Source organism: Oncorhynchus keta, chromosome 10, assembly GCF_023373465.1.
Source record: "Oncorhynchus keta strain PuntledgeMale-10-30-2019 chromosome 10, Oket_V2, whole genome shotgun sequence".
Classification (NCBI taxonomy): domain Eukaryota; kingdom Metazoa; phylum Chordata; class Actinopteri; order Salmoniformes; family Salmonidae; genus Oncorhynchus; species Oncorhynchus keta.
Window position 1 is genome coordinate 74,194,444 of NC_068430.1, and position 23,219 is coordinate 74,217,662.

Sequence of the window (23,219 nt, forward strand, 5' to 3'; positions counted from 1 at the left end):
TATAAATACATTTTGATTAACGGTGTACTGTACCTGTAATCCCTTTCCTGCAGTATCTCCACCGGGTTAAGGGTCGGGTTAAGGGTCAGGTTAGTGTATTACCTGTAATCCCCTCCTGCAGTTTCTCCACAGGGTCAGGGCTTAAGAGTCAGGGCTTAAGAGTCAGGGTTCATAGGTTACCTGTACTCCCTCTCCTGCAGTATTTCCACCGGGTCGAGTCCGTGGGGTTTCTGGATGGGGGTAATGCGGTTCTGCTTGGCATGGTGGGGCACCATGGGTGAGGCTGGACCGGCTGCCCAGGGACTGGGTCTGGGGGGCATGACCGGGAGGCCGCAGGGGGTATGGAGGGTGGAGCGGGGAGGGACGGCCCGTCGGCTGGGGAGGGGATCAACTTCTGGGGCGTTAGAGGGGGCGGCGGCGTTTACCATCGGACCTGGGGGAAGGAAAGAAAGGGCAAAGGTAACTAACCATCAATCAATTTATTGATGTGATTGTAACTGACCAAAACCTAACATGGATTAAAATGATATACAGGACTAAATCATGAAATGCCATCATGAATAATGTTTTAACAATTAACTCTATGTTGACTAACTTCTATGTGACTAACTACTATGTGAGTACAGATGTAGGATCTTAGTTTGCTACAGCAGGAAAATAATCCTGCAGCAACAGGACATTTTTGTGTGGGTTGATAGATTGTTCATTAGGGCAAATCAAGTCAACAATTTCAAAGTGGAAATTACAAACTTTAGAAGACTTTTAAAAACTCAAATACACTACATGTTCACATTTCCAGCTTTGAAGGAAAATTCTCAGCAACAAAACAGTGATCAAATTAATATCCCACATCTGTTCCTACTATGTGACTAACTATAATAAACTTGAACTCAATGCCCCTCAGAAGAAAGTGACAATAACGCTGGTGTTATTATGTTCACCTTCAGACCAGGACTTGGGGGTCCGTTGGGGTTCTGTCCCTGCATGCCGGTTGGACCAGAGGGGCCTGGAGGGGCATGTTGGGTCCCATCATCCCTACAACATTATATCAGTGGTATATTCAGAGAAAATCTCATGTTTCATACTTTTCAGACCTATTGGAAAACAGATATCCAGCTACTGTACCAGATCTAAACAATACAAGCTTGCTACTTCTCACAGCATTTAGATGCTGATTAGTTGACTGATCAAATCAAATGTTATTGGTCACATACACGTGTTTAGCAGATGTTATTGCGGGTGCAGTGAAATGCTTGAGATAAAATATATTTTATTAGTCCACACCAGATGGAAATGTGTCTTCTGCTTTGTATCCAAACCCACCCGATACACACACATTAGGTCGGAGAGGCTGGAGCAGACTGAGGCTGGAGCAGACTGAGGCTGGAGCAGACTGAGGCTGGAGCAGACTGATCAATGCTTTGACTGCTCAATCTTCCCGTTTCAACTAGCTACTGTAATTACATAGATCAATATCCAATGCTCTTCATTCTGCCTCCTCACCGTGAGCTCTGCTGTAGCCCTGGCCCATGGGTCCTCCTGGTCCTGGTCCCACACCTCCAGGAGCCAGGCTGGGCATGGGCTGCCCCAGTCCCCCTGCCCTGGCCCCGGACCCTGCATCCCTGGGCTGCACCCCATGGGCCTCTTCCCCTGGACAGCCATCTGGAGATGGTCCGGTAGGCTGCCCCCTGGCCAGCATCTTACAGGAGACAAGTTTATTAAAGTAGCAATCCAGTACGTTAATGTTAGTTATTGTAACATGTGAATGATGCTCATTGACTTGCTTGTCTACCCTTTAGTCATGAAATTGTAATTAAATTAAAAAGCATATAAAGTGTCACTCTACAATATTTATACAACAGGTGACAAGGCATATTAGCTACATATTAAAAACAACATTGTGGACCACTCAAGAGTTTGGAGACATTATAAATAACCATAGGCAGTCATTACACATTATATATCAGTTATAATGTATCATCTTAAACACGTATCGGTCTTTCAAACCTTAAATCATCAATATTCTGTACATGCCTTATAGGCCATGATCTGGGCCCGCAGCTGGTGAAGCTGGTTCTGGTTGAAAGGAGTAGGGCCTCCTCCGGGGCCACCAGGGGTGGTGGGGCCAGGGCTGGGGCCATGAGGGCCAGGGCCGGAGCCACTTTGCTGGGGCCCACCGGGCCGGTTCTGCTGCTGGTTCTGGCCCCCCAGGGTTTGGGAGTCTGGGTTGGAGGAGGTGTCTGAGGGATTTGGGCCAGCGCTAGAGGGTTGGAGAGGGCCAGAGGGGGGCCCGTTGGAAGGGACGGGGCTGGAGTGGTCAGAGCCGCCGAGTGGGGAGTGGTAGCCTGGTGGAGAGAGAGGGAGACGGAAAGAGAGAGAGAGAGAGAGAGAAAGGGGATATTTAGTGAAAAAAAAAAAAAAGATTTGACACAATATCCAATTCTACCATAACAGATTATCATAAAGGTTCTATACAATACAGTTATAGTAGGGCAAAAAAGTATTTAGTCAGCCAGCAATTGTGCAAGTTCTCCCCTTACAAATATGAGAGAGGCCTGTAATTTTCATCATAGGTACACTTCAACTATGACAGACAAAATGAAAAAAATCCAGAAAATCACATTGTAGGATTTTGAATTAATTTATTTGCAAATTATGGTGGAAAATAAGTATTTTGTTAACAAAAGTTTATCTCAATACTTGTTAAATACCCTCTGCTGGAATGTGGGGTCAAACGTTTTCAGTAAGTCTTCAAGGTTTTCACACACTGTTGCTGGTATTTTGCCCATTCCTCCATGCAGATCTCCTCTAGAGCAGTGATGTTTTGGGGCTGTTGCTGGGCAACACAGACTTTCAACTCCCTCCCAAGATTTTCTATGGGGTTGAGATCTGGAGACTGGCTAGGCCACTCCAGGATACGAAGCCACTCCTTCGTTGCCCGGGCGGTGTGTTTGGGACCATTGTCATCTGAAAGACCCAGCCACGTTTCATCTTCAATGCCCTTGCTGATGAATTTTCAAAAACTGATACATGGCCCCATTCATTCTTTCCTTTACCCTCAGTCGTCCTGGTCCCTTTGCAGAGCCCCAAAGCATGATGTTTCTACCCCCATGACAGTAGATATGGGTGATCTTTGGTTCAAGGTCCCCCACTGTGCCTCTCCTTGTGAACAGACCCTTGAGAGAGTGATGTACAGTGGTCTGGGAGTTTCCATTTCTAAAAATTGAGTGTTGGTCCTATTGCAGATTCAGTCTTCCCAGCCTGGTGCAGGAGTGTCCTTTGACAGCTCTTTGGTCTTGGCCATGAGTGGAGTTTGGAGTGTGACTATTTGAGGTTGTGGACACGTGTCTTTATACTGATAACAAGTTCCTGTCTCATGGGCATGCCCTTAAAGAAGAAGTTCAGGTCTGAGGCCAGAAATCTTGCTTGTTTGTAGGTGACCAAATACTTATTTTCCAAATCAGTTCCTTAAAAATCCTACCTGATTTTTTTCTCATTTTGTCTGTCATAGTTGAAGTGCATACAGTTCTCTCCATTGCACAGCCTAAATACAGTTTTTGCCCCACTGTATTTCTGAACATTGTTCCCCCTCCTGAACAGACCCCTGGTGAGAGTGTGTACCTACCTTGAGAGTGTTGGTCCATGGGGCTGGGAGGAGGGCCCATGCCAGCCCTCCCCTGTCTCATGGGCATGCCCTTCATCTGGGCAAAGCGGGACTCCTCACTCATGCCCTTCTCATGCATACCAGTTCTCTCCATACCAGTCCTTTCCATACCAGTTCTCTCCATACCAGCCCTCTCCATGGCAGTCCTCTCCATGGCAGTCCTCTCCATGGCAGTCCTCTCCATGGCAGTCCTCTCCATGGCAGTCCCTCTCCATGGCAGTCCTCTCCAGGTAGTCCTCTCCATACTAGTCCTCTCCATGGCAGTCCTCTCCATGGCCTCTCCATGGCATTTCTCTCCATGGCAGACCTCTCCATGGCACTTCTCTCCATGGCAGACCTCTCCATGGCAGTCCTTTCCATGGCAGTCCTCTCCATTCCAGTCCTCTCCATGGCAGTCCTCTCCATGGCAGTCCTCTCCATGGTAGTTCTCTCCATACCTTCCAGTGGCTACAGGGAGGGCGACATAGATACAAACACATGTAGATATATCTACATGGCAACAGGTTTTGATTGTTGCAAGGAATTGTTTCAAAAAGTGTATGCACTATATTTATTGGGAGGAGTTCCAGTTCAAGTCAAACGTTTGGACACACCTACTCATTCAAGGGGTTTTCTTCATTTTTACTATGTTCTCCATTGTAGAATAATAGTGGAGACATCAAAACTATGACATAACACATATGGAATCATGTAGTAACCAAAGTGTTAAACAAAGATATTCTTCAAAGTAGCCACCCTTTGCCTTGATGACAGCTTTGCACACTCTTGGTATTCTCTCAACCAGTTCCATGAGGTAGTCACGTGGAATGCATTTCAATTAACAGGTGTGCTTTGTTAAAAGTTATTTTGTGGAATTTCTTTCCTTCTAAATGCGTTTGAGCCAATCAGTTGTGTTGTGACAAGGTAGGGGTGGTATACAGAAGATAGCCCTATTTGGTAAAATACCAAGGCCATATTATGGCAAGAACAGCTCAAATAAGCAAACAGAAACGACAGTCCATCATTACTTTAAGACATGAAGGTCAGTATATGCAGACAATTAAGAACTTTTAAAGTTTCTTCAAGTGCCGTCGCAAGAGGATAAGTTCATTAGCGTTACCAGCTTCAGAAATTGCAGCCCAAATAAATGCTAAACAGAGTTCAAATAACAGACATCTCAACATCAACTGTTCAGAGGAGACTGTGTGAATCAGGCCTTCATGGTCGAATTGCTGCAAAGAAACCACTACTAAAGGACACCAATAAGAAGAAAAGACTTGGTTGGGCCAAGAAACAAGAGCAATTGACATTAGACTGGTGGAAATCTGTCCATTGGTCTGATGAGTCCAAATTTGATATTTTTGGTCCCAACCTCAGTGTCTTTGTGAGACGCAGAGTAGGTGAATGGATGATCTCCGCATGTGTGGTTCCCACCGTGAAGCATGGAGAAGGTGGTGTGATGGTGCTTTGCTGGTGACACTGTCAGTGATTTATTTAGAATTCAAGGCACACTTAACTAGCATGGCTACCACAGCATTCTGCAGCGATACGCCATCCCATCTAGTTTGCGCTTGGGGATTGGGATTATCATTTGTTTTTCAACAGGTCAATGACCCAAACACACCTACAGGCTGTGTAAGGCCTATTTGACCAAGAAGGAGAGTGCTGCATCAGATGACCTGGCCTCCACAATCACCAAACCTCAACCCAATTGAGATGGTTTGGAATGAGTTTGACTGCAAAGTGAAGGAAAAGCATTCTACAAGTGATCAGCATATGTGGGAACTCCTTCAAGACTGTTGGAAAATCATTCCAGGTGAAGCTGGTTGAGACAATGCCAAGAGTGTTTAAAAATGTCATCAAGGCAAAGGGTGGCTACTTTGAAGAATCTCAAATATAAAATGTAATTTAATTAGTTTAAATACTTTTTGGTTACCACATGATTCCATATCTTTGCAGAAATTCAACCATGAAGGCCTGATTCACTCAGTCTCCTCTGAACAGTTGATGTTGAGATATGTTTGTTACTTGAACTCTGTGAAGCATTTATTTGGGCTGAAATTTCCGAGGCTGGCAACTCCAATGAATTTATCCTCTGCAGCAGAGGTAACTCTGGGTCTTCCTTTCCTGTGGTGTTCCTCATGAGAGCCAGTTTCATCATAGCACTTGATGGTTTTTTGCGACTGCAGTTGAAGAAACTGTCAAAGTGTCTTAAAGTAATGATGTACTGTTGTTTCTCTTTGCTGATTTGAGCTGTTCTTGCCATAATATGGACTTGGTCTTTTACCAATTAGGACTATCTTCTGTATACCACCCCTTCCTTGTCACAACACAACTAATTGGCTCAAACACATTGAGGATAGAAATTCCACAAATTAACTTTTAAAAAGGCACACCTACTAATTGAAATGCATTCCAGGTGACTACCTCATGAAGCTGGTTGAGAGAATGCCAAGAGTGTGCAAAGCTGCCATCAAGGCAAAGGGTGGCGACTTTGAACAATCTTAAATATATTTTGATTAGTTTAACACTTTTTGGTTGCTAAATGATTCCATATGTGTTATTTCATAGTTTTGATGTCTTCACTATTACTCTACAATGTAGAAAATAGTAAAAATGAAGAAAAACCCTTGAATGTGTAGGTCTGTCCAAACTTTTGACCGCACTGTAGATGGCAGACAAAGTAGCATGGAATGGAATAGAACACAACAGAAGAAAAAAACGTAATTGTCCACTCAATGTGGAAATGTGCCTTTGGTTCTGAAGGGTACCGCTGGTTAGGTACAGTAGCACTCAATAATCCACAAGGTGTCCTTACTTTGTGCAGAGTGTGCATGTTCTCCTGGGAGTATCCAGAGGGCCCAGGCTGAGGCAGGGGGTGACCTGAGGATGGAGGCCCTGGGCTGGGCCCCATCATGCTGTGAGAGGACCCCCTGGAGAAGGACCAGGGCTGGGGCCAAGCATTGCCCCAGGAGAGGGCCCCGGGCCTGGGGAAGGACCTTGTCGAGGGGTACCCCCAATGGGAGGGTCTGGAGTGGACATCCTGAATGAATGGGATGGTTGGAGGGGGAAGACCCTCCTTCTATTGGATGATAGTAGGGACCACTGGAGAGCGAGACAGAGGATAAACGTGCATTAAGACTGATCATTAATTAGTATTGAAATCTCATTGGGCCTAATCCTTTAAAATGTGTGTAGTTTGTCATGTCTATAAATAAATTACTATGTAATAAGCGTTTTAATAGGACCCACCCATGATAGCTAAATGGTATGGCCATAATAAAATGAATGTTTGGAATGATGACATGCCGGAGGTTTATTGAATAAATATATAAAGCCACAAACCTATCGAGTATCTGTCTATAGCTACTAAGTCACGATTGCTTCATAGAAAATATGATTTCACTAGTTGTCCATCCTTTCTGTCTGGCAGTTTGATGCACTCACACCCTGCGCTGCATCAAAGCACTCGTTGCGCACAGCCTCTCGTTGCATAGCAATTACACCGCTGTTTATACACGTCCGTCTATGGACTCGACTTGAAAAGGAGGAAACATGAACATTATATTATCCCTTGCCTATAGAGCATTAAATGGGAGTCTCGATGAAGGGGGAATGGCGGACTGTCTGTGATTGTGCCACAGTCGGACTTACCCGGGATAAATTCAAGGCTCGCCGGTGTCCCGTTGTCCTGAATTTGGTTCTATTAGACACGTCGCGACTGTCGTAATTAATGTTCTCACCCTTGCTCTTTCGTAAACAGTGGAGCTGCGCTTGAAGCGGTTATTTGATTCAACGACGTGGCTCGAGCGCCCCCTCCCTCACGGTTGCAGTGAGGACCGACTGTAAGAGTCACGGCGGCCGAGAATTGCGCATGCGTCCCTGTGCAGCAACAGAGCCAAGGTAGCCTATTGTGTATTGTTACAAACTGACCATAGGCTAGGATACACACATTAGTTATTTGTCTTGTCTAGATTTCCAAGTCATATGTTATTTCATGATTGATATTTCTATAAAAAAAAACAAATGCAAAGATGAATCCTTCGCACAGACTGAGCAGTGACTCTTATTTCCAGACTGAATTTAGATCAACATCAGTTCCAAGGATACTATTTGATTTGAAGCCATTACAGCAAAGAGTCTATTCTGTGTTACAGATGTTCTATCTAAACCAAATACCACCATCCATGTAGGGGCATACAGTGCCTTCAAAACACAGATTCAACCACAAACACAATGTATTGTGTAAAGGGTTATGTAATATTTTAAATAGTATATAACTGCCTTAACGTTGCTGGACCCCAGGAAGAGTAGCTGCTGACAGGATCCATTATAAATACAAAGACCAGGGAGGTTTTCCAATGCAAAGAAGGGCACCTATTGGTAGATGGGTAAAACAATAATAAAAAAAGCAGACATTGAACATCCCTTTGAGCATGGTGAGGTTATAAATTACACTTTGGATGGTGTATCAATACACTACAAATATACAGGCGTCCTTCCTAACTCAGTTGCCGGAAAGGAAGGAAACCACGCATGACGCCAATGGTGACTTTAAAACAGTTTAATGGCTGTGATAGGAGAACACTGAGGATGGATCAACAACATTGTAGTTACTCCACAAATGTAACCTCAATGACAGAGTGAAAAGAAGGAAGCTTGTACAGAATAAAACATTGTCTAAAACATGCATCCTGTTTGCAATAAGGCACTAAAGTAAAACGGCAAAAAAAATGTGGCAAAGAAATTAACTTTATGTCCCGAATACAAAGCATTATGTTTGGGGCAAATCCAACACAACACATCACTGAGAACCACTTACTAATTTCAAGCATGGTGGTGGCTGCATCATGTTATGGGTATGCTTGTTAATCAGCCAGGACAGGGAAGCTTTTTGGATAAAAACAAACAGAATAGAGCTAAGCACAGTCCAAATCCAAGAGGAAAACCTGGTTCAGTCTGCTTTCCAACAGACACTGGGACACAGTCACATTTCAACAGGACAATAACCCAAAGCACAAGGCCAAATATACACTGGAGTTGCTTACCAAGAAGACATTAAATGTTCCTGAGTGGCTTATTACCAGTTTTGACTTAAATAGGCTTGAAAACCTATGGCAAGACTTGAAAACGGCTGTCTAGCAATGATTAACAACCAACTTGACAGAGCTTGAAGAAGTTAATAATAAAATGTGCAAATATTGTACAATCCAGGTGTGTAAAGCTCTTTGAGACTTACCAAGAAAGACTCAAGCTGTAATCGCTGCCAAAGGTGATTCTAACATTTATTGGCTCAGGGGTGAATACAAGAGATATATAGTGCCTTCTGAAAGTATTCAGACCACTTGACTTTTTCCACATGATTACGCTACAGCCTTATTCTAAAATATATTCCCCCCCCCCATCAATCTACACACCATACCTCATAATGTCAAAGCAAAAACTGGGGTATTTTTTGTAGATTGCTGAGGAATTGTTTTTGCTTAATCAATTTTACAATAATGCTATAAAGTAACAAAATGTGGAAAAAGTCAAGGGGCCTGAATACTTACCGAAGGCACTGTAGGTATATATATATATTAGTGCAATCAGAAAGTATTCAGACCCCATTTTGTTACAGCATAATTCCAAAATGGATTAAATATATTTTCCCCGTCATTAATCTACACACAATAGCCCATAATAAACAGATCAATTTTAAATCATTTTTAGCAAATGTATTAAAAATGTAAAAAAACAGAAATACCTTATTTACATAAGTATTCAGACCATTTGCTATGAGACTCAAAATTGAAGTGGTGACCAAGAACCCGATGATCACTCTGACAGAGCTCCAGAGTTCCTCTGTGGAGATGGGAGAACCTTCCAGAAGGACAACCATCTCTGCAGCACTCCACCATGGTGGTGTCATGCTGGAAGACCCAGCTACGACCCATCTTTAATGCTCTTACTGAGGGAAGGAGGTTGTTGGCCAAGATCTCGCAATACATGGCCCCATCCATCCTCCCCTCAATACGGTGCAGTCGTCCTGTCCCCTTTGCAGAAAAGCATCCCCAAAGAATGATGTTTCCACCTCCATGCTTCACGGTTGGGATGGTGTTCTTGGGGTTGTACTCATCCTTCTTTCTCCAAACACGGCGAGTGGAGTTGACCAAAAAGCTCTATTTTTGTCTCATCAGACCACATGACCTTCTCCCACTCCTCCTCTGGATCATCCAGATGGTCATTGGCAAACTTCAGGCAGGCCTGGACATACGCTGGCTTGAGCAGGGGGACCTTGCGTGCGCTGCAGGATTTTAATCCATGACGGCGTAGTGTGTTACTAATGGTTTTCTTTGAGACTGTGGTCCCAGCTCTCTTCAGGTCATTGACCAGGTCCTGCCGTGTAGTTCTGGGCTGATCCCTCACCTTCCTCATGATCATTGATGCCCCACGAGGTGAGATCTTGCATGGAGCCCCAGACCGAGGGTGATTGACCGTATATCTTGAACTTCTTCCATTTTCTAATAATTGCGCCAACAGTTGTCTTCTCACCAAGCTGCTTGCCTATTGTCCTGTAGCCCATCCCAGCCTTGTGCAGGTCTACAATTTTAACCCTGATGTCCTTACACAGCTCTCTGGTCTTGGCCATTGTGGAGAGGTTGGAGTCTGTTTGATTGAGTGTGTGGACAGGTGTCTTTTATACAGGTAACAAGTTCAAACAATACAATTAATGAGTGGAGAACAGGAGGGCTTCTTAAAGAAAAACTAACAGGTCTGTGAGAGCCGGAATTCTTACTGGTTGGTAGGTGATCAAATACTTATGTTATGCAATAAAATGCTAATTAATTACTTAAAAATCATACAATGTGATTTTCTGGATTTTTGTTTTAGATTCTGTCTCTCACAGTTGAAGTGTACCTATGATATAAAATTACAGACCTCTACATGCTTTGTAAGTGGGAAAACCTGCAAAATCAGCAGTTTATCAAATACTTGTTCTCCCCCCTAAAATATATATATATAATTTTAAGTGTTAGAATTTTTCCCTCCACAAAAACTGAATTAATTTTAATCCCAATTTGTAACAACAAAATATGGAAAAAGTCAAGGGGTGTGAATACTTTCTCAAGGCACTGTAGGAGATAGTGGTTTTTATACAGGATAAAGATTGTGACTATGTGGGACAATAGATAGTTGGATAAGGAGGTTGTTACTCGCCAGAATCCTGGCTGGCACAAATACAACATACACATGTAGGCCAAGAGTTCAATCAATCTTGTATTCAGACAATAAATACAAAAAAAAGTTACCTTTAATAACATTCTATACAACAGTTTTACAAAGTCATGTTGTCCACATGAATGCAGTCCCTTATTAGGGTGGTCATTAGCACATTTAAGACTTCTACATATGCCAATTCTTCACTTTATTTAGAAAATAAATGTCACCTTTATGAGATATACACATGGACAAGAGTGAAATACACAGATTACTGGGGTGAATCCTAACTCGCTAACCTCACATTCTCACTTATTCTCCCATTGACTTCAATGAATGATCAGTGAACATTCAGGTTAAGTGAAAGTCAAGATTTGCCCCTTAGAGGATATCTGTTGCACACAGGTCAGCAGCCTAATTAAAATGTGAGATCAAGCATCCAAATCAACAGTGTTTTAACCACTTCCCAGACTATTTCATTTTATTTTGGGGTTGAGGGAGCTTGTGACTTTGATATCTAACTTGGGGGGGGGTTAAATGCTTAGATCAGGGCTGTTCAACGTCAGTCCTGGTTTCATCCTCTCCTTCTAATAAGGAGAGACCTGGCTGAGACACCAGGTGAGTGCAATTAACTACCAGGTAGAAACAAAAAAACAGAAGTGTTTTGGCCCTCCAGGACCAGAATTGAACAGCCCTGGATAAGATATTAATATGCAGGTCTCCAAAGTTCAAGGCTTTTAACTCTACCATAATAAATTGAAGTTACACATGTTCAAAAATGTAAAGAAATCTGAGTCCAAAGTGAGGCATCCCCCTGCCAGTACTCAGCAGCACCACCTTGTTAAAAACATTATGAGTACCCTAAAAGGAATAGAGTTCAGAATCATTCATTCAACAAGTCTCACTACAACCAAAAACTGTCTTCATCCAAAAAGACATCCTATTCTCTATGTAGTGCACGATGTAGGGAATAGGGTGTCATTTTGGACATAGCCTCTTGGTAAATGGATCATTTCCCATCATCCAGATAGGAGCTAGTGTAACACATTACACAAAAGGGGCAATTGTTGTAACAGTGGATTCCTGTTAGTGTGTTGCAAGTTGATACTGGTAGACTACTTGACAAGAGAGAGCTGATGAAATAGTGTGAGAGTGTAGCAGACCTGGGGTTCAATTAGTATTGGTTTTCTGAGCTTGCTAGGGCAAAAAGAATAGTCCCAAAAGTAAGTGCCTTTTGGAAGGGGGGAAAAAGCAAATACTATTTGAACCCAGGTCTGGAAAACAGTGAGCGAAGTTAGGTAGGGAGCCCAGCCCAGGTCATTTACTGTTGCCTGAATAGTGTGTCAAAGGACAGCACAACTAAAGAGAGGGTTGAATGCTGCAATGAAATTCATATAGCCATGTAGTATGAATATAGTACTATAGCCATGACACTGAATTAAAACGGCATAGGGAATATAAGAGTACTGTAGAGGAATGTGAACATAACAACAAATCAACACACCAACAGCTTCAGTTCACACACAAATCATTTCCACACACACACACACACACACTTAATAAATCTTACAAAACAGATATTAATTTAAAATTTTTACAGCAGTATTATAACACAAGTCAGAGAGAAGAGGGCTGAGTACCTTGTCTTCCACTACTAGTGACCCCTGTCATGTAGCATGTCAAACAGGCTCCGTGTTTCCAGTTGTTATTGTTCCCAAAATTAAGTCAGAGGCCCCATCCCAAATCCCTACGGCCTTGGAGATCTGAGCAGAATTGATTGGTATAAATAAGCAATATGGTGAAGCTTACACCTAGCCTAGTTCATATTACTAACACCTGTCAGATCCTCTCAGATCTCCATAAGTGTATAGGGCTTAGGGTCCATTTGGGATGGGGCAACAATCCAATTTAGTAATGCCTAGCGTTAGTTTCTAGGACCTGTTTCTGCCCAGACAGAGACAGGCCGACAGTGAGATTCAGTTGAAGCCTCGCCTCGAATATGATGGACACAAATGCCAGAGTTTGTGATATAGCAGAAAGCATATATCCACTTTGAGCTCTATAAAAACAGGGAAATGGAATCCATCCCAAAATTCTAAGTCAGTCTTTCCCCGTTTGCTTACATTTCGTTCCTCAGGAACACAAATCAGTACTCACAAGAAGACAAAGTCGTCAGAGCTGCCCATGTTGTTGCTCCTGCTGAGCTTGCCTTGGGGCAGCATGTGGGCAGGGCCAGGGGAGGTGTCATAGTGAGGATAGGAGGAGCTGTGGCCCACCAGTCCATAGTCCTGGGCCTGGCCCTCCACGAAGGTAAAGATGGGGTACTTCTCTTCGGGCAACGATAGGGCCTGGGGTGGGGAATATGAAAGTGTTGAATTGGTCACTTATTAAAGTCACCCAGAATAAGATAAGAGCTTTATGTAAGTGATGTATACAGTAACAGTTAGTGCAACTGATGTATACAGTTGGTGTAATCAGTCAAAAGTTTGGACACACCTACTCATTCCATGATTTTTTCATTATTTTTGCTATTTTCTACATTGCCCAAGTCTCATCTTCTTATTGGTGTCCTTTAGTAGTGGTTTCTTTGCAGCAATTCAACCATGAAGGCCTGATTTTCACAGCCTACTCTGAACAGTTGATGTTGAGATGTGCCCGTTACTTGAAAGCTGTGAAGCATTTATTTGGGCTGCAATCTGAGGTGCAGTTAACTCTAATGAACTTGTCCTCTGCAGCAGAGGTAACTATGGGTCTTCCTTTCCTGTGGCGGTCCTCATGAGACAGTTTCTTCATAGTGCTTGATGGTTTTTGAGACTGAACTTTGAGAAACTGTCAAAGATCTTGACATTTTCCAGATTGACTGACCTTCATGTCTTAAAGTAATGATGGACTGTCATTTTTCTTTGCTTCTTTGAGGTATTCTTGACATAATATGGACTTGGTCTTTTACCAAATAGGGCTATCTTCTGTATATCACCCCTACCTTGCCACAACAACTGATTGGCTCAAACGCATTAAGAAAAGAGGCACACCTGTTAATTGAAATGCATTCCAGGTGACTACCTCATGAAGCTGGTTGAGAGAATGCCAAGAGTGTGCAAAGCTGTCATCAAGGCAAAGGATGGCTACTTTGAACAATCTGAAATATATTTTGATTTGTTTAACACTTTTCTGGTTGCTAAATGATTCCATATGTTATTTCATAGTTTTGATGTCTTGTCACTAGAAAACTGTCCTACAACATAGAAAATAGTCAGTAAATAAAGAAAAAAATGTATCCAGTAACTGAATGAGTGATGTATCCAAACTTTTGAATGGTTCTGATGTATCCAGTAACTGATGTATCCAGTAACTGATGCATCCAGTAACTGATGCATAAGTGATGTATCCAGTAACTGATGCATAAGTGATGTATCCAGTAACTGATGCATCCAGTAACTGATGCATAAGTGATGTATCCAGTAACTGATGCATCCAGTAACTGATGCATAACTGATGCATCCAGTAAGTGATGCATCCAGTAAGTGATGCATCCAGTAAGTGATGCATCCAGTAAGTGATGCATCCAGTAAGTGATGCATCCAGTAAGTGATGCATCCAGTAAGTGATGCATCCAGTAAGTGATGCATCCAGTAAGTGATGCATCCAGTAAGTGATGCATCCAGTAAGTGATGCATCCAGTAAGTGATGCATCCAGTAAGTGATGCATCCAGTAACTGATGCATCCAGTAACTGATGTATATAAGTGATGTATCCAGTAACTGATGTATCCAGTAACTGATGTATCCAGTAACTGATGTATCCAGTAACTGATGTATCCAGTAACTGATGTATAATGATGCATCCAGTAACTGATGTATCCAGTAACTGATGTATAAGTGATGTATCCAGTAACTGAGTAACTGATGTATCCAGTAACTGATGTATCCAGTAACTGATGTATCCAGTAACTGATGTATCCAGTAACTGATGTATCCAGTAACTGATGTATCCAGATCTATAACTGATGTATCCAGTAACTGATGTGTAACTGATCCAGTAATGTATCCACCGATGTATCCACTGATGTATCCAGTAACTGATGTATCCAGTAACTGATGTATCCATAAGTGATGCATCCAGTAACTGATGTATGATGCATAAGTGAGTATCCAGTAACTGATGTATCCAGTAACTGACTGATGTCCATCCAGTAATGATGTATCCAGTAACAAGATGTATCCAGTAACTGATGTATCCAGTAACTGATGCATGATGTATCCAGTAACACAGACGATGTATCCAGTAACATCCAGTAACTGAGACTCAAGTGAGTATCCAGTAACTGATGTTCTTGGCATATGTATCCAGCCTATCCAGTAACAGCATCCAGTAACTGATGTATCCAGTCTGATGTATCCAGTAACTGATGTATCCAGTAACTGATGTATAAGTGATGTATCCAGTAACTATCAGTAACTGATGTGATGTATCCAGTAACTGATGTATCCAGTAACTGATGTATCCAGTAACTGATGTATGTGATGTATCCAGTAACTGATGGGAGGTGTATCCAGTAACTGATGTATAAGTGATGTATCCAGTAACTCATGCATCTATCCAGTAACAAAGATCTATAAATTAAAGATCTATCCATTACATGTGATCCATGTAAAAATGATGTATCCAGTAACTGATGAATGAAATGAACTGATGATCCTAACTGATTTAACAGATGATCCAGTCAAAATCCAGTAATGTATCCTAACTGATCTGATGTATCCAGTAACATGGGGAGCGAGATGTATCCATTACAGATAAAGTGCATCTGAATCTGAAATGACCTAACTTTGATCCAGTAACATGCTTATGTAACTGGAAGTTGCAATCCAGTTGATGTCCAGTAACATCCACCAGTAACGGCCTGACAGTAGTGAGGGTCCAGTAACTGATGTATCCAGCTGCATAAGTGATGTATCTGATTGGACAGGAAATAAGAAGTAACGAGGTTAGGTTAAATGACAGCCCACTGTCCAATCAGAAGCAACTGAACCAGGAACTGATGTATCCACTGAAGAGTGCATTTCTTACCTTGGCAGCCGTATCCAGTAATAAAGAATCCAGCGAATGCTTGGGTTTGTATCCAGTAACATAAGTGATGTATCCAGTAAGATGATCCAGTAACTGATGTATCCAGTAACTGATGTATTCTAATCCAGTAACTCAGTAACTGATGTTCGATGTTCAGACATCCAGTAACTGATGAAATCCAGATTCATGTCAGAGCGACATCAACCATATGGAGAAATAACAAGCTTTGTGCAGTAACAATGTAAAAATGATGAGTGAGGGTTAGAGTTATAAAAGTGTGTGTGTACATAGTACGCTGTATAAAGGGCATCCCTGACACACTGATGTAGGAGGGGTTGAGAAGAGTCTCCTGCTTATCCAGATATAAAGTAGTCGGACTGGAACCAGTATGATGACAGACTTCCAGCCTGGACCACTGGGCTGAACCAGGAAGGATCTGATATACTCTGGTTCAACGACTGGTCACACAGATGCACCACGTCCTTTTTGTACACTGAAAGAAACACAATGCTACTATGGGCCTAAGTTTCACTAGACTGGACATGTCCCCCCACCCATTTTGTAATTTAATTGTGATACAGAAATGAGACACAGTTAAGCTACATTCAGAAGACCAATGGCAGAAACATCACTTATGACGAGAACATTTGAGACCAAACATACAATATCTGGTGATTTCGACAAATGACACACAACCAACCAACTACCCAGCAGAAAAGGTACAGTGTAAAGTCAAACTCACCAGTACAGTCCTGCGCTACATATACAGCCAGGTTGTGAACCTCAGAAGTCTTGGCAACTGCTTTTCTGGAAAACAAACATACAGCTCATGTTTAATGTCACAACATACTGATGCTACTGGGCATGAAGTAAATATCAGGGTTTGGTTCAATTCAGAAAGTAAACCAAATGTTGATTCTAATTCCAAATGTTCCTCATTGAACAACATTGAAAACAATTGGAATTTCAGTTTACTTCCTGAATTGAGTGGAATTGTAATGTAATTGACTCCAACCCTGGTAAACGTCAACATGCAGTCAGGCATACCACCGAGCCTTCATAAAAAAAAAATATAATAGCAACCAAAACATCTACACAATAAAGGTGCATCAGTAAACATGTCTGCTGGAGATCATTCTGATGCACTATGGCATTACAGACATCTATCAAAAATCTAAGTACAGAAATCAAATGCATGCTAATGCCATCACTGACTTGAATGAGGTATGTTTTATAGATTCTACTTCTATGGCTGATGCTCTGACAACATCATTATCTTGACCACACCCCATGGAGGGCTCCTCACCGTAGTATGTGTGCCACCACTGAGGGGCCGTACCAGTCCCCCGCCTTCTTCCCTGAGCTCTTCCCAATTCTACCAGCTGGTGCACCCCAAACGGGGCCGGGGCTCATCCCCAAACCAGGCCACAACCCTCCGGTGGAGGGGCTCAGCCTGCCTGTCCCTGCCCGACTCGGGCCTCTTCTTCTGGGTATGGTTGAGAGCCGTGCCCCCTGGCATGGAGGTCTTCTGGGGCGTGGTGGGGGTCCGCGAGGAGGAGGAGTAGCCGAAGGATGGGATGGGTACACCACCAGCGCGGGACGGGGAGCGGGGTCTCAGAGCCTCAAAGTCTACATCGGCGAACTGCTGGGCGTCTGGCCACGACCAGTCTAGACAACACAATACAGACAGTTAGTTAGTAGTGATCGATGGAGAGGTGGATAGAGAGAGAGGGGAGACAGACCAGGAAAGAGAGAGAGAGAAACAGTTGAAGAGAGATGTGGCAGAAAGAGAAACAAGAGTGAGAGAGAGACAGGGGCCCCATCCCAAATGGACCCCTACGCCCTGGTGGAGATCTGAGAGGATCTGACAGGTGTATGCAATATGTTAATAGCTCCACCCTGCTAGGTGTAAGTTTCACCGATCATATTGCTTATACCAAACAAATCCTCTCAGAGATCTCCACAATTGTATGTGCATAGGGGTCTATTTGGGATTGGATTGGGCCAGATTTGGTGCAGTTGTCTCAGGTTAGGAAGAGGACCCATCTTTGTAGCTCTACCCATTTAGAGCCCTCTTTCTAACTCTATGAGTTGTCTCACCTCGTGGCAGCAGATGTAGCAGTAGGCCCTGGGCCAGCAGCATCTGTCCGCTCCGCAGCATGCAGCCCCAGCCACAGTCTGTAGTCAAGGTGGAGCCATCCAGCTGGGGGAACTCCCTACGGTAGGTCAGCCACAGCCGAGACACGAAAGCCCGCCTGAACCGCTCCACCTCGTCTGGAAGGGAGAGAGATACCCAGTGAGCAGAACTGGTTAAAATACATATTTCCAACCAGTTTTTCCTCACTGGGTATGGAGCAGAGAGCGTCATCTATTTTACCAGGAAGTCTTTTGAAGTTGGGAGTGGGGTTGTTGGAGGTTAGCTACCTTCACTATTGAGCAGATAGGAGTGGCCCATTACAGTCACCGGAGAGCTCTTGTTGAATGTGGTCTTCGACTTGACTGACCAGCCTAAAGAGGGAAAAGAAACAGAACGGACCTTTTTAGAGGGGATTCTTTATGTCTTGATGACTGGGTGAGGAAGGGGGAAGTGGACTTCAGGAGGGCTATTACACATAGCTTTGTATGAGACTTCTGTTGAGAGAAAAAAAAGACCTAACAAAGATTATTCACACAGAAAGTACAAAGACTATAAAATCCCCCTTGTTGCTATTTCTTAAGAAAATAAAAAAGCCATTGTTAAAACGGACTGTATAGAAAAACTTGAAGTTATGTTTGTTGCTAGTTAAACACCTATATAGAACTATCCACCTTATGGAAAAAAGTTCAAATGAACCCACTGACTGACCGTATTTGACATTATTCCATGCCGACATCAGCTTGGTCTTGAGTTTGTCCACCTCGTCTGGCTCTCCAGCAGTGGTGGCATCTCTGGTTCCACCCCCACCGACATCAGTACCCTGCCGCTTCCCAAAGCCACTTCCTCCACCAGGGTCCACCAGCTGTGGCTGCTGAGGCCTCTTGGTCTCCTCTCTCTGGGGGTGTCCTCCTGACACACCACTCCTACTCCCCCACATACTGAACTGCACTGGGAGACACAGAGTTCATGGCTCAGGCTTACAGCAGGGCTCTGCAGATCCTCATAGCAATAGGGACCTGACGGAAGAGAGGGATGAGAGAGGGTGGGGAAGAGAGATAAACATTGATTTTCTACAACAGTGCTTGCATGTGTAATTTGATTAGCCATGGAGTAAGTGCTATATGTGTCGCTCTCCTTTTGTCTGTCCAGCACGAAGATGAAGATTAAACATTAACATTGAAATACAGAAAGGATAAGCTAGTTGTACATCTAAACAATGACTGATGTGAGGCCGATTTTCTCTCATTTCATGCTGATTCACAAGAAAGTGGATCTGAAAGTGGCAGGGATTAAACATTTTTGACGACTTTGCTATTATTATGCAGACCAGAGCAGCTGTCGCAGTGGTTAGGCTAGTGAATGCTATTGGGAAAAACAATATTAGTCACAGTCAGTTTCAAAGTAAACCACTTCTCCATCCTTCCCCTGCGCTGAACAAAATGAAATGCAAAATGCTACAATTTCAATTTTTTTACTAAGTTAGAGTTCACAGAAGGAAATCCTTCAATTGAAATAAATTCATTAGGCCCTAATCTATGGATTTCACATGACTGGGAATGCAGACATGCTGGGCTGGCTTAGTTACACGTGGTCTGCGGTTGTAGGGTTGGTCGGATGTACTGCCAAATTTTCTAAAACGACTTGAGGTGGCTTATGGTAGAGAAATGAACATTCAATTATTTGGCAACATCTGTTGTGGACATTCCTGCAGTCAGCATGCCAATTGCACACTCCCTCAACTTGAGACATCTGTGGCATTGTGTTGTGACTCAAATCTGCACATTTTAGAGTCGCCTTTTATTGTCCCCAGCACAAGGTGCACCTGTGGCTTTGTATGCCATTTAATCAGCTTCTTGACATGCCACATTGGTCAGGTGGATGGATTATCTTGGCAAAGGAGAAATGGTCACTAACAGGGATGTAAACAAATTTGTGTACAACATTTGAGAAAAATAAGCTTTTAGCACATATGGAAGATGTCTGGGATCTTTTATTTAATTTCATGAAACATAGGACTAAAACTTTACATGTTGCATTTTATATTTTTGTTCAGTATAGTTGATAAAAAGATGTGGGTATCACTAAGTTGAGTCATCACAGGATGATGTGCCTGAGTGACAAGAGAACAGATGTTAACAGACATGGTAACACTGGAATGTAGAACAAGTGACTTCACTTCCTACTCTGTACTGAAACTGGAAATAGTTTATTTAACCTAATGATGAGGAATTTCTGTCCTTTCTGGGAAAACACGATAGAATAGCCATCATGTGATTGGTGTGTGACAACAAACAGCTGGGGGTGACAGTGAGAAGCCTTGGTAGCGGATGGTCAAAAGATATAGCTAACTAGCCTTTTCTACACCGTAGCCTACCTATTAGCTATGATAACCATCCTGTTATTTAAAGAAGTAACCAAGCTGTCACGTTTCTTAAAAATGACTAGCTCTAACATGACAGCTAGTTAGTTACACCTATTAAAGTCTGGTCTTAATTAGATTATATTGGCTTAACTACTAACTTACCTCGCTAGTTACTAGATAAACATCATCCAACACAACATAGCCAGGATCATAACCTTACCACTTTGTGAAGAGTGTCATTGACATGAGAGGTCTTTAACCAAGTAAAATCTTAAAATTGCTTGATAGGACGGCGACGGCTCGGAAGTGCAGGGTTGAGACCACGTACTACGTAGCTTTGCTGTGGTAACTCAATACAGACAGTTAGCTGCCAAGCTACAGTAGCTAGGTAGCTGTCAACGGATCTGGTTAGCAACTTTGTAGAAAACAGGCTAACGCGTTAATGTCTCGCCTTTCTTGACGACTCCAGGACAACCACAGCCAATGTCAGCGATTAAAATGAAATTTTCTTCAACCAACGAGTAACGTTAAACTCAGTCGAATTATAGTTCACCCAACAATTTACTTCGCGTGCTAGCTAGTTAGCTTGAAGGATCAGCGGGTTGACAACATAAAATAAGGAGGGCTCTAGATACTTCCTGATAGGCTGTACTAACAAGGTGATTGGTCAACCTACTGAAACGAGGAAATATATTGATTGAAATCCTAACAATAAATCATTGCGCGCGTTTTATTCGCTATTATTTTACAGATTGACGTTCGTCATATTATGTAAATAAACTGGCGTCTATGGGGTGTAAAGACCTAGTGTAACTGTGTAAATGAAATGAGATCATGCATTTTATTAAGATTAACCTGTACTGCATATCCTTGTCATGCGCCCCTGAGCATGTCATGTGACTAATCGTGCAAACTACCAAAAGCCTGCTGTCTAAATATCGTTCAGTCATAATTGTAGAACTCTGGGATGATCTTGTTGTATATTTCTCAACTAGCTAAGTCTCTATATAACTTTACCCTGAGCAAAAAATACTTTCAAAAAAATTCCAATAACATAGATAAGAAACTCGAATTCATTGTTAATGTTATGATACTTATAAGTAAATTCTATATTCATAAATTACTTTTTTTAATGTCCCCAGATTGTAAGACTTTACATATGACTTTGTAGGTCTTTTGAATTCCCCTTAGTTACAAAAAAAGTATTTGTACATTCAAATATTATTGTTGATGTATAAAGAAATTGCAATCTCTCATCTTTATTTGATTTATATTATTTATTTAGATGTGTATGTGTACAGTGGTGTGTGTAATGTGAGATCTTGCCTGACTTTAATATTGAATTGTTCTTTTTTGTCAATATTTTTTAATACGCGTGCACAAAACATAGATAAACCAAAAAAGTATTGTTTTTATTTCGCAATCCTGGATTTGCCAGGGGAAATAGCCCTTTTACTGGCATTCTGTTGCAACTGGGAACTTTCTGATATTGAAGAACATTGTGCCATAGCATGACAGGAGAGCTACATGTATTATACTGGACCCCTCTAGCTAAGCACCAGTGTTCGATACAGACAGACACATCAGTGACACATAGACAGTAGATAGATACTGTAGATATAGAAATATATAAGATAGATATATTGAGACATAGAAATATATAACATATAGTGATACATATTGTAGATTTTATAGATATAGATAGACCCACAGTAAATAGATATACATCTGCATTGCTTGTTGTTTGGGGTTTTAGGCTGGGTTTCTGTATAGCACTTTGTGACATCGGCTGATGTAAAAAGGGCTTGATAAATACATTTGATTTATTGATATACAGGTGCATAGATATAGTGAGACCAAGACACTGAAGCCATGTTCGGTCTATGTGCCACGACTCTCCTCTACTTCCTGTCTTTTAGCCAATCAACTGCTGCTGCTTTAGGCTGTGAGGACCTCCTTAAGCCCATGGATCCACCACGAATAGACCAGCAGCTCTTGGGGAGATGGGCCCTCGTCGCAGGAAGCCTGAGCAACCCTTTATCCCTGGAGGCTCTCACCAGGCGATGGATGAGTACAGGCGACAGGTGGAGTGCCTGGGGCTGCCTCTGCCAGTGGTGATGGAGCCTGGGAATGCCCTCTGTGGATATTCTGTCTTCCGTCTAATCTGGAGAGATAAAAGATCGATCAGTGTGATCAGAGAGAGTACCGATGATCAGAGAGTGGGGGCAGTGAGACAAATGTAGACACTTTTTCTGTCATCTGTTATGTAATACAACAATTCTGTGTTTACTGTTTCTCAATGTACTGTATAATTTGTAATACAAATTAATGATTTATTATATCAAAATATATATATATTTTTTAAGGCATAGTGCGTGCTTCATAGAGTAATATTTTACACTGACATTATGTAAAGCATATGACGTCCATGGGGTGTTGGCTACAGATAAGTACCGGTAAAATTGTGAATGAAATTAGTTCATGCATTTTATTATGATTAACCACTACTACTAATACCAAAGGTCTCTGTTGTCTAGTTTACTACATTTAGCCTAGTTGATCTGCATATAATTATATATATTTTTATGATGGACATAATGTAGTTATGAATGCACATTAGGTTACACTAGACTTAAGTAATTTTAATAAATTCACACAAGATGTTATGTGGAAAACAAAGGTTGTAGAATATAAAAATGTTTATGTATCCTTTTGCTGTTGAACATTGGCTATCTGGAGCCAGGTTGTGCAGATCATAGGCTGACGTTATGATCTCCACGCCTGTATTTATTATCGGTATGCACAAG

General features: G+C 42.2%; 1 long non-coding RNA gene and 3 pseudogenes across 1 annotated transcript; all 4 read right to left on the minus strand.

Annotated features, from left to right (window-relative positions):
• Positions 1-3,857, minus strand: part of LOC127931932 (transcription activator BRG1-like) — a 37,273-nt pseudogene extending 33,416 nt beyond the window's left edge.
• An 80-nt stretch (positions 3,858-3,937) lies between these two features.
• On the minus strand, positions 3,938-7,540 carry LOC127906067 (transcription activator BRG1-like; annotated as a pseudogene).
• A 3,379-nt stretch (positions 7,541-10,919) lies between these two features.
• LOC127932356 (uncharacterized) lies at positions 10,920-13,294 on the minus strand. Its single transcript, XR_008144934.1, has 2 exons — positions 13,001-13,294; positions 10,920-12,606 (listed from the first exon to the last, which is right to left on the minus strand). It is a non-coding gene; the product is annotated as an uncharacterized LOC127932356 (long non-coding RNA).
• A 2,972-nt stretch (positions 13,295-16,266) lies between these two features.
• Positions 16,267-21,155, minus strand: LOC127931933 (cysteine protease atg4da-like; annotated as a pseudogene).
• Positions 21,156-23,219: the final 2,064 nt, after the last annotated feature.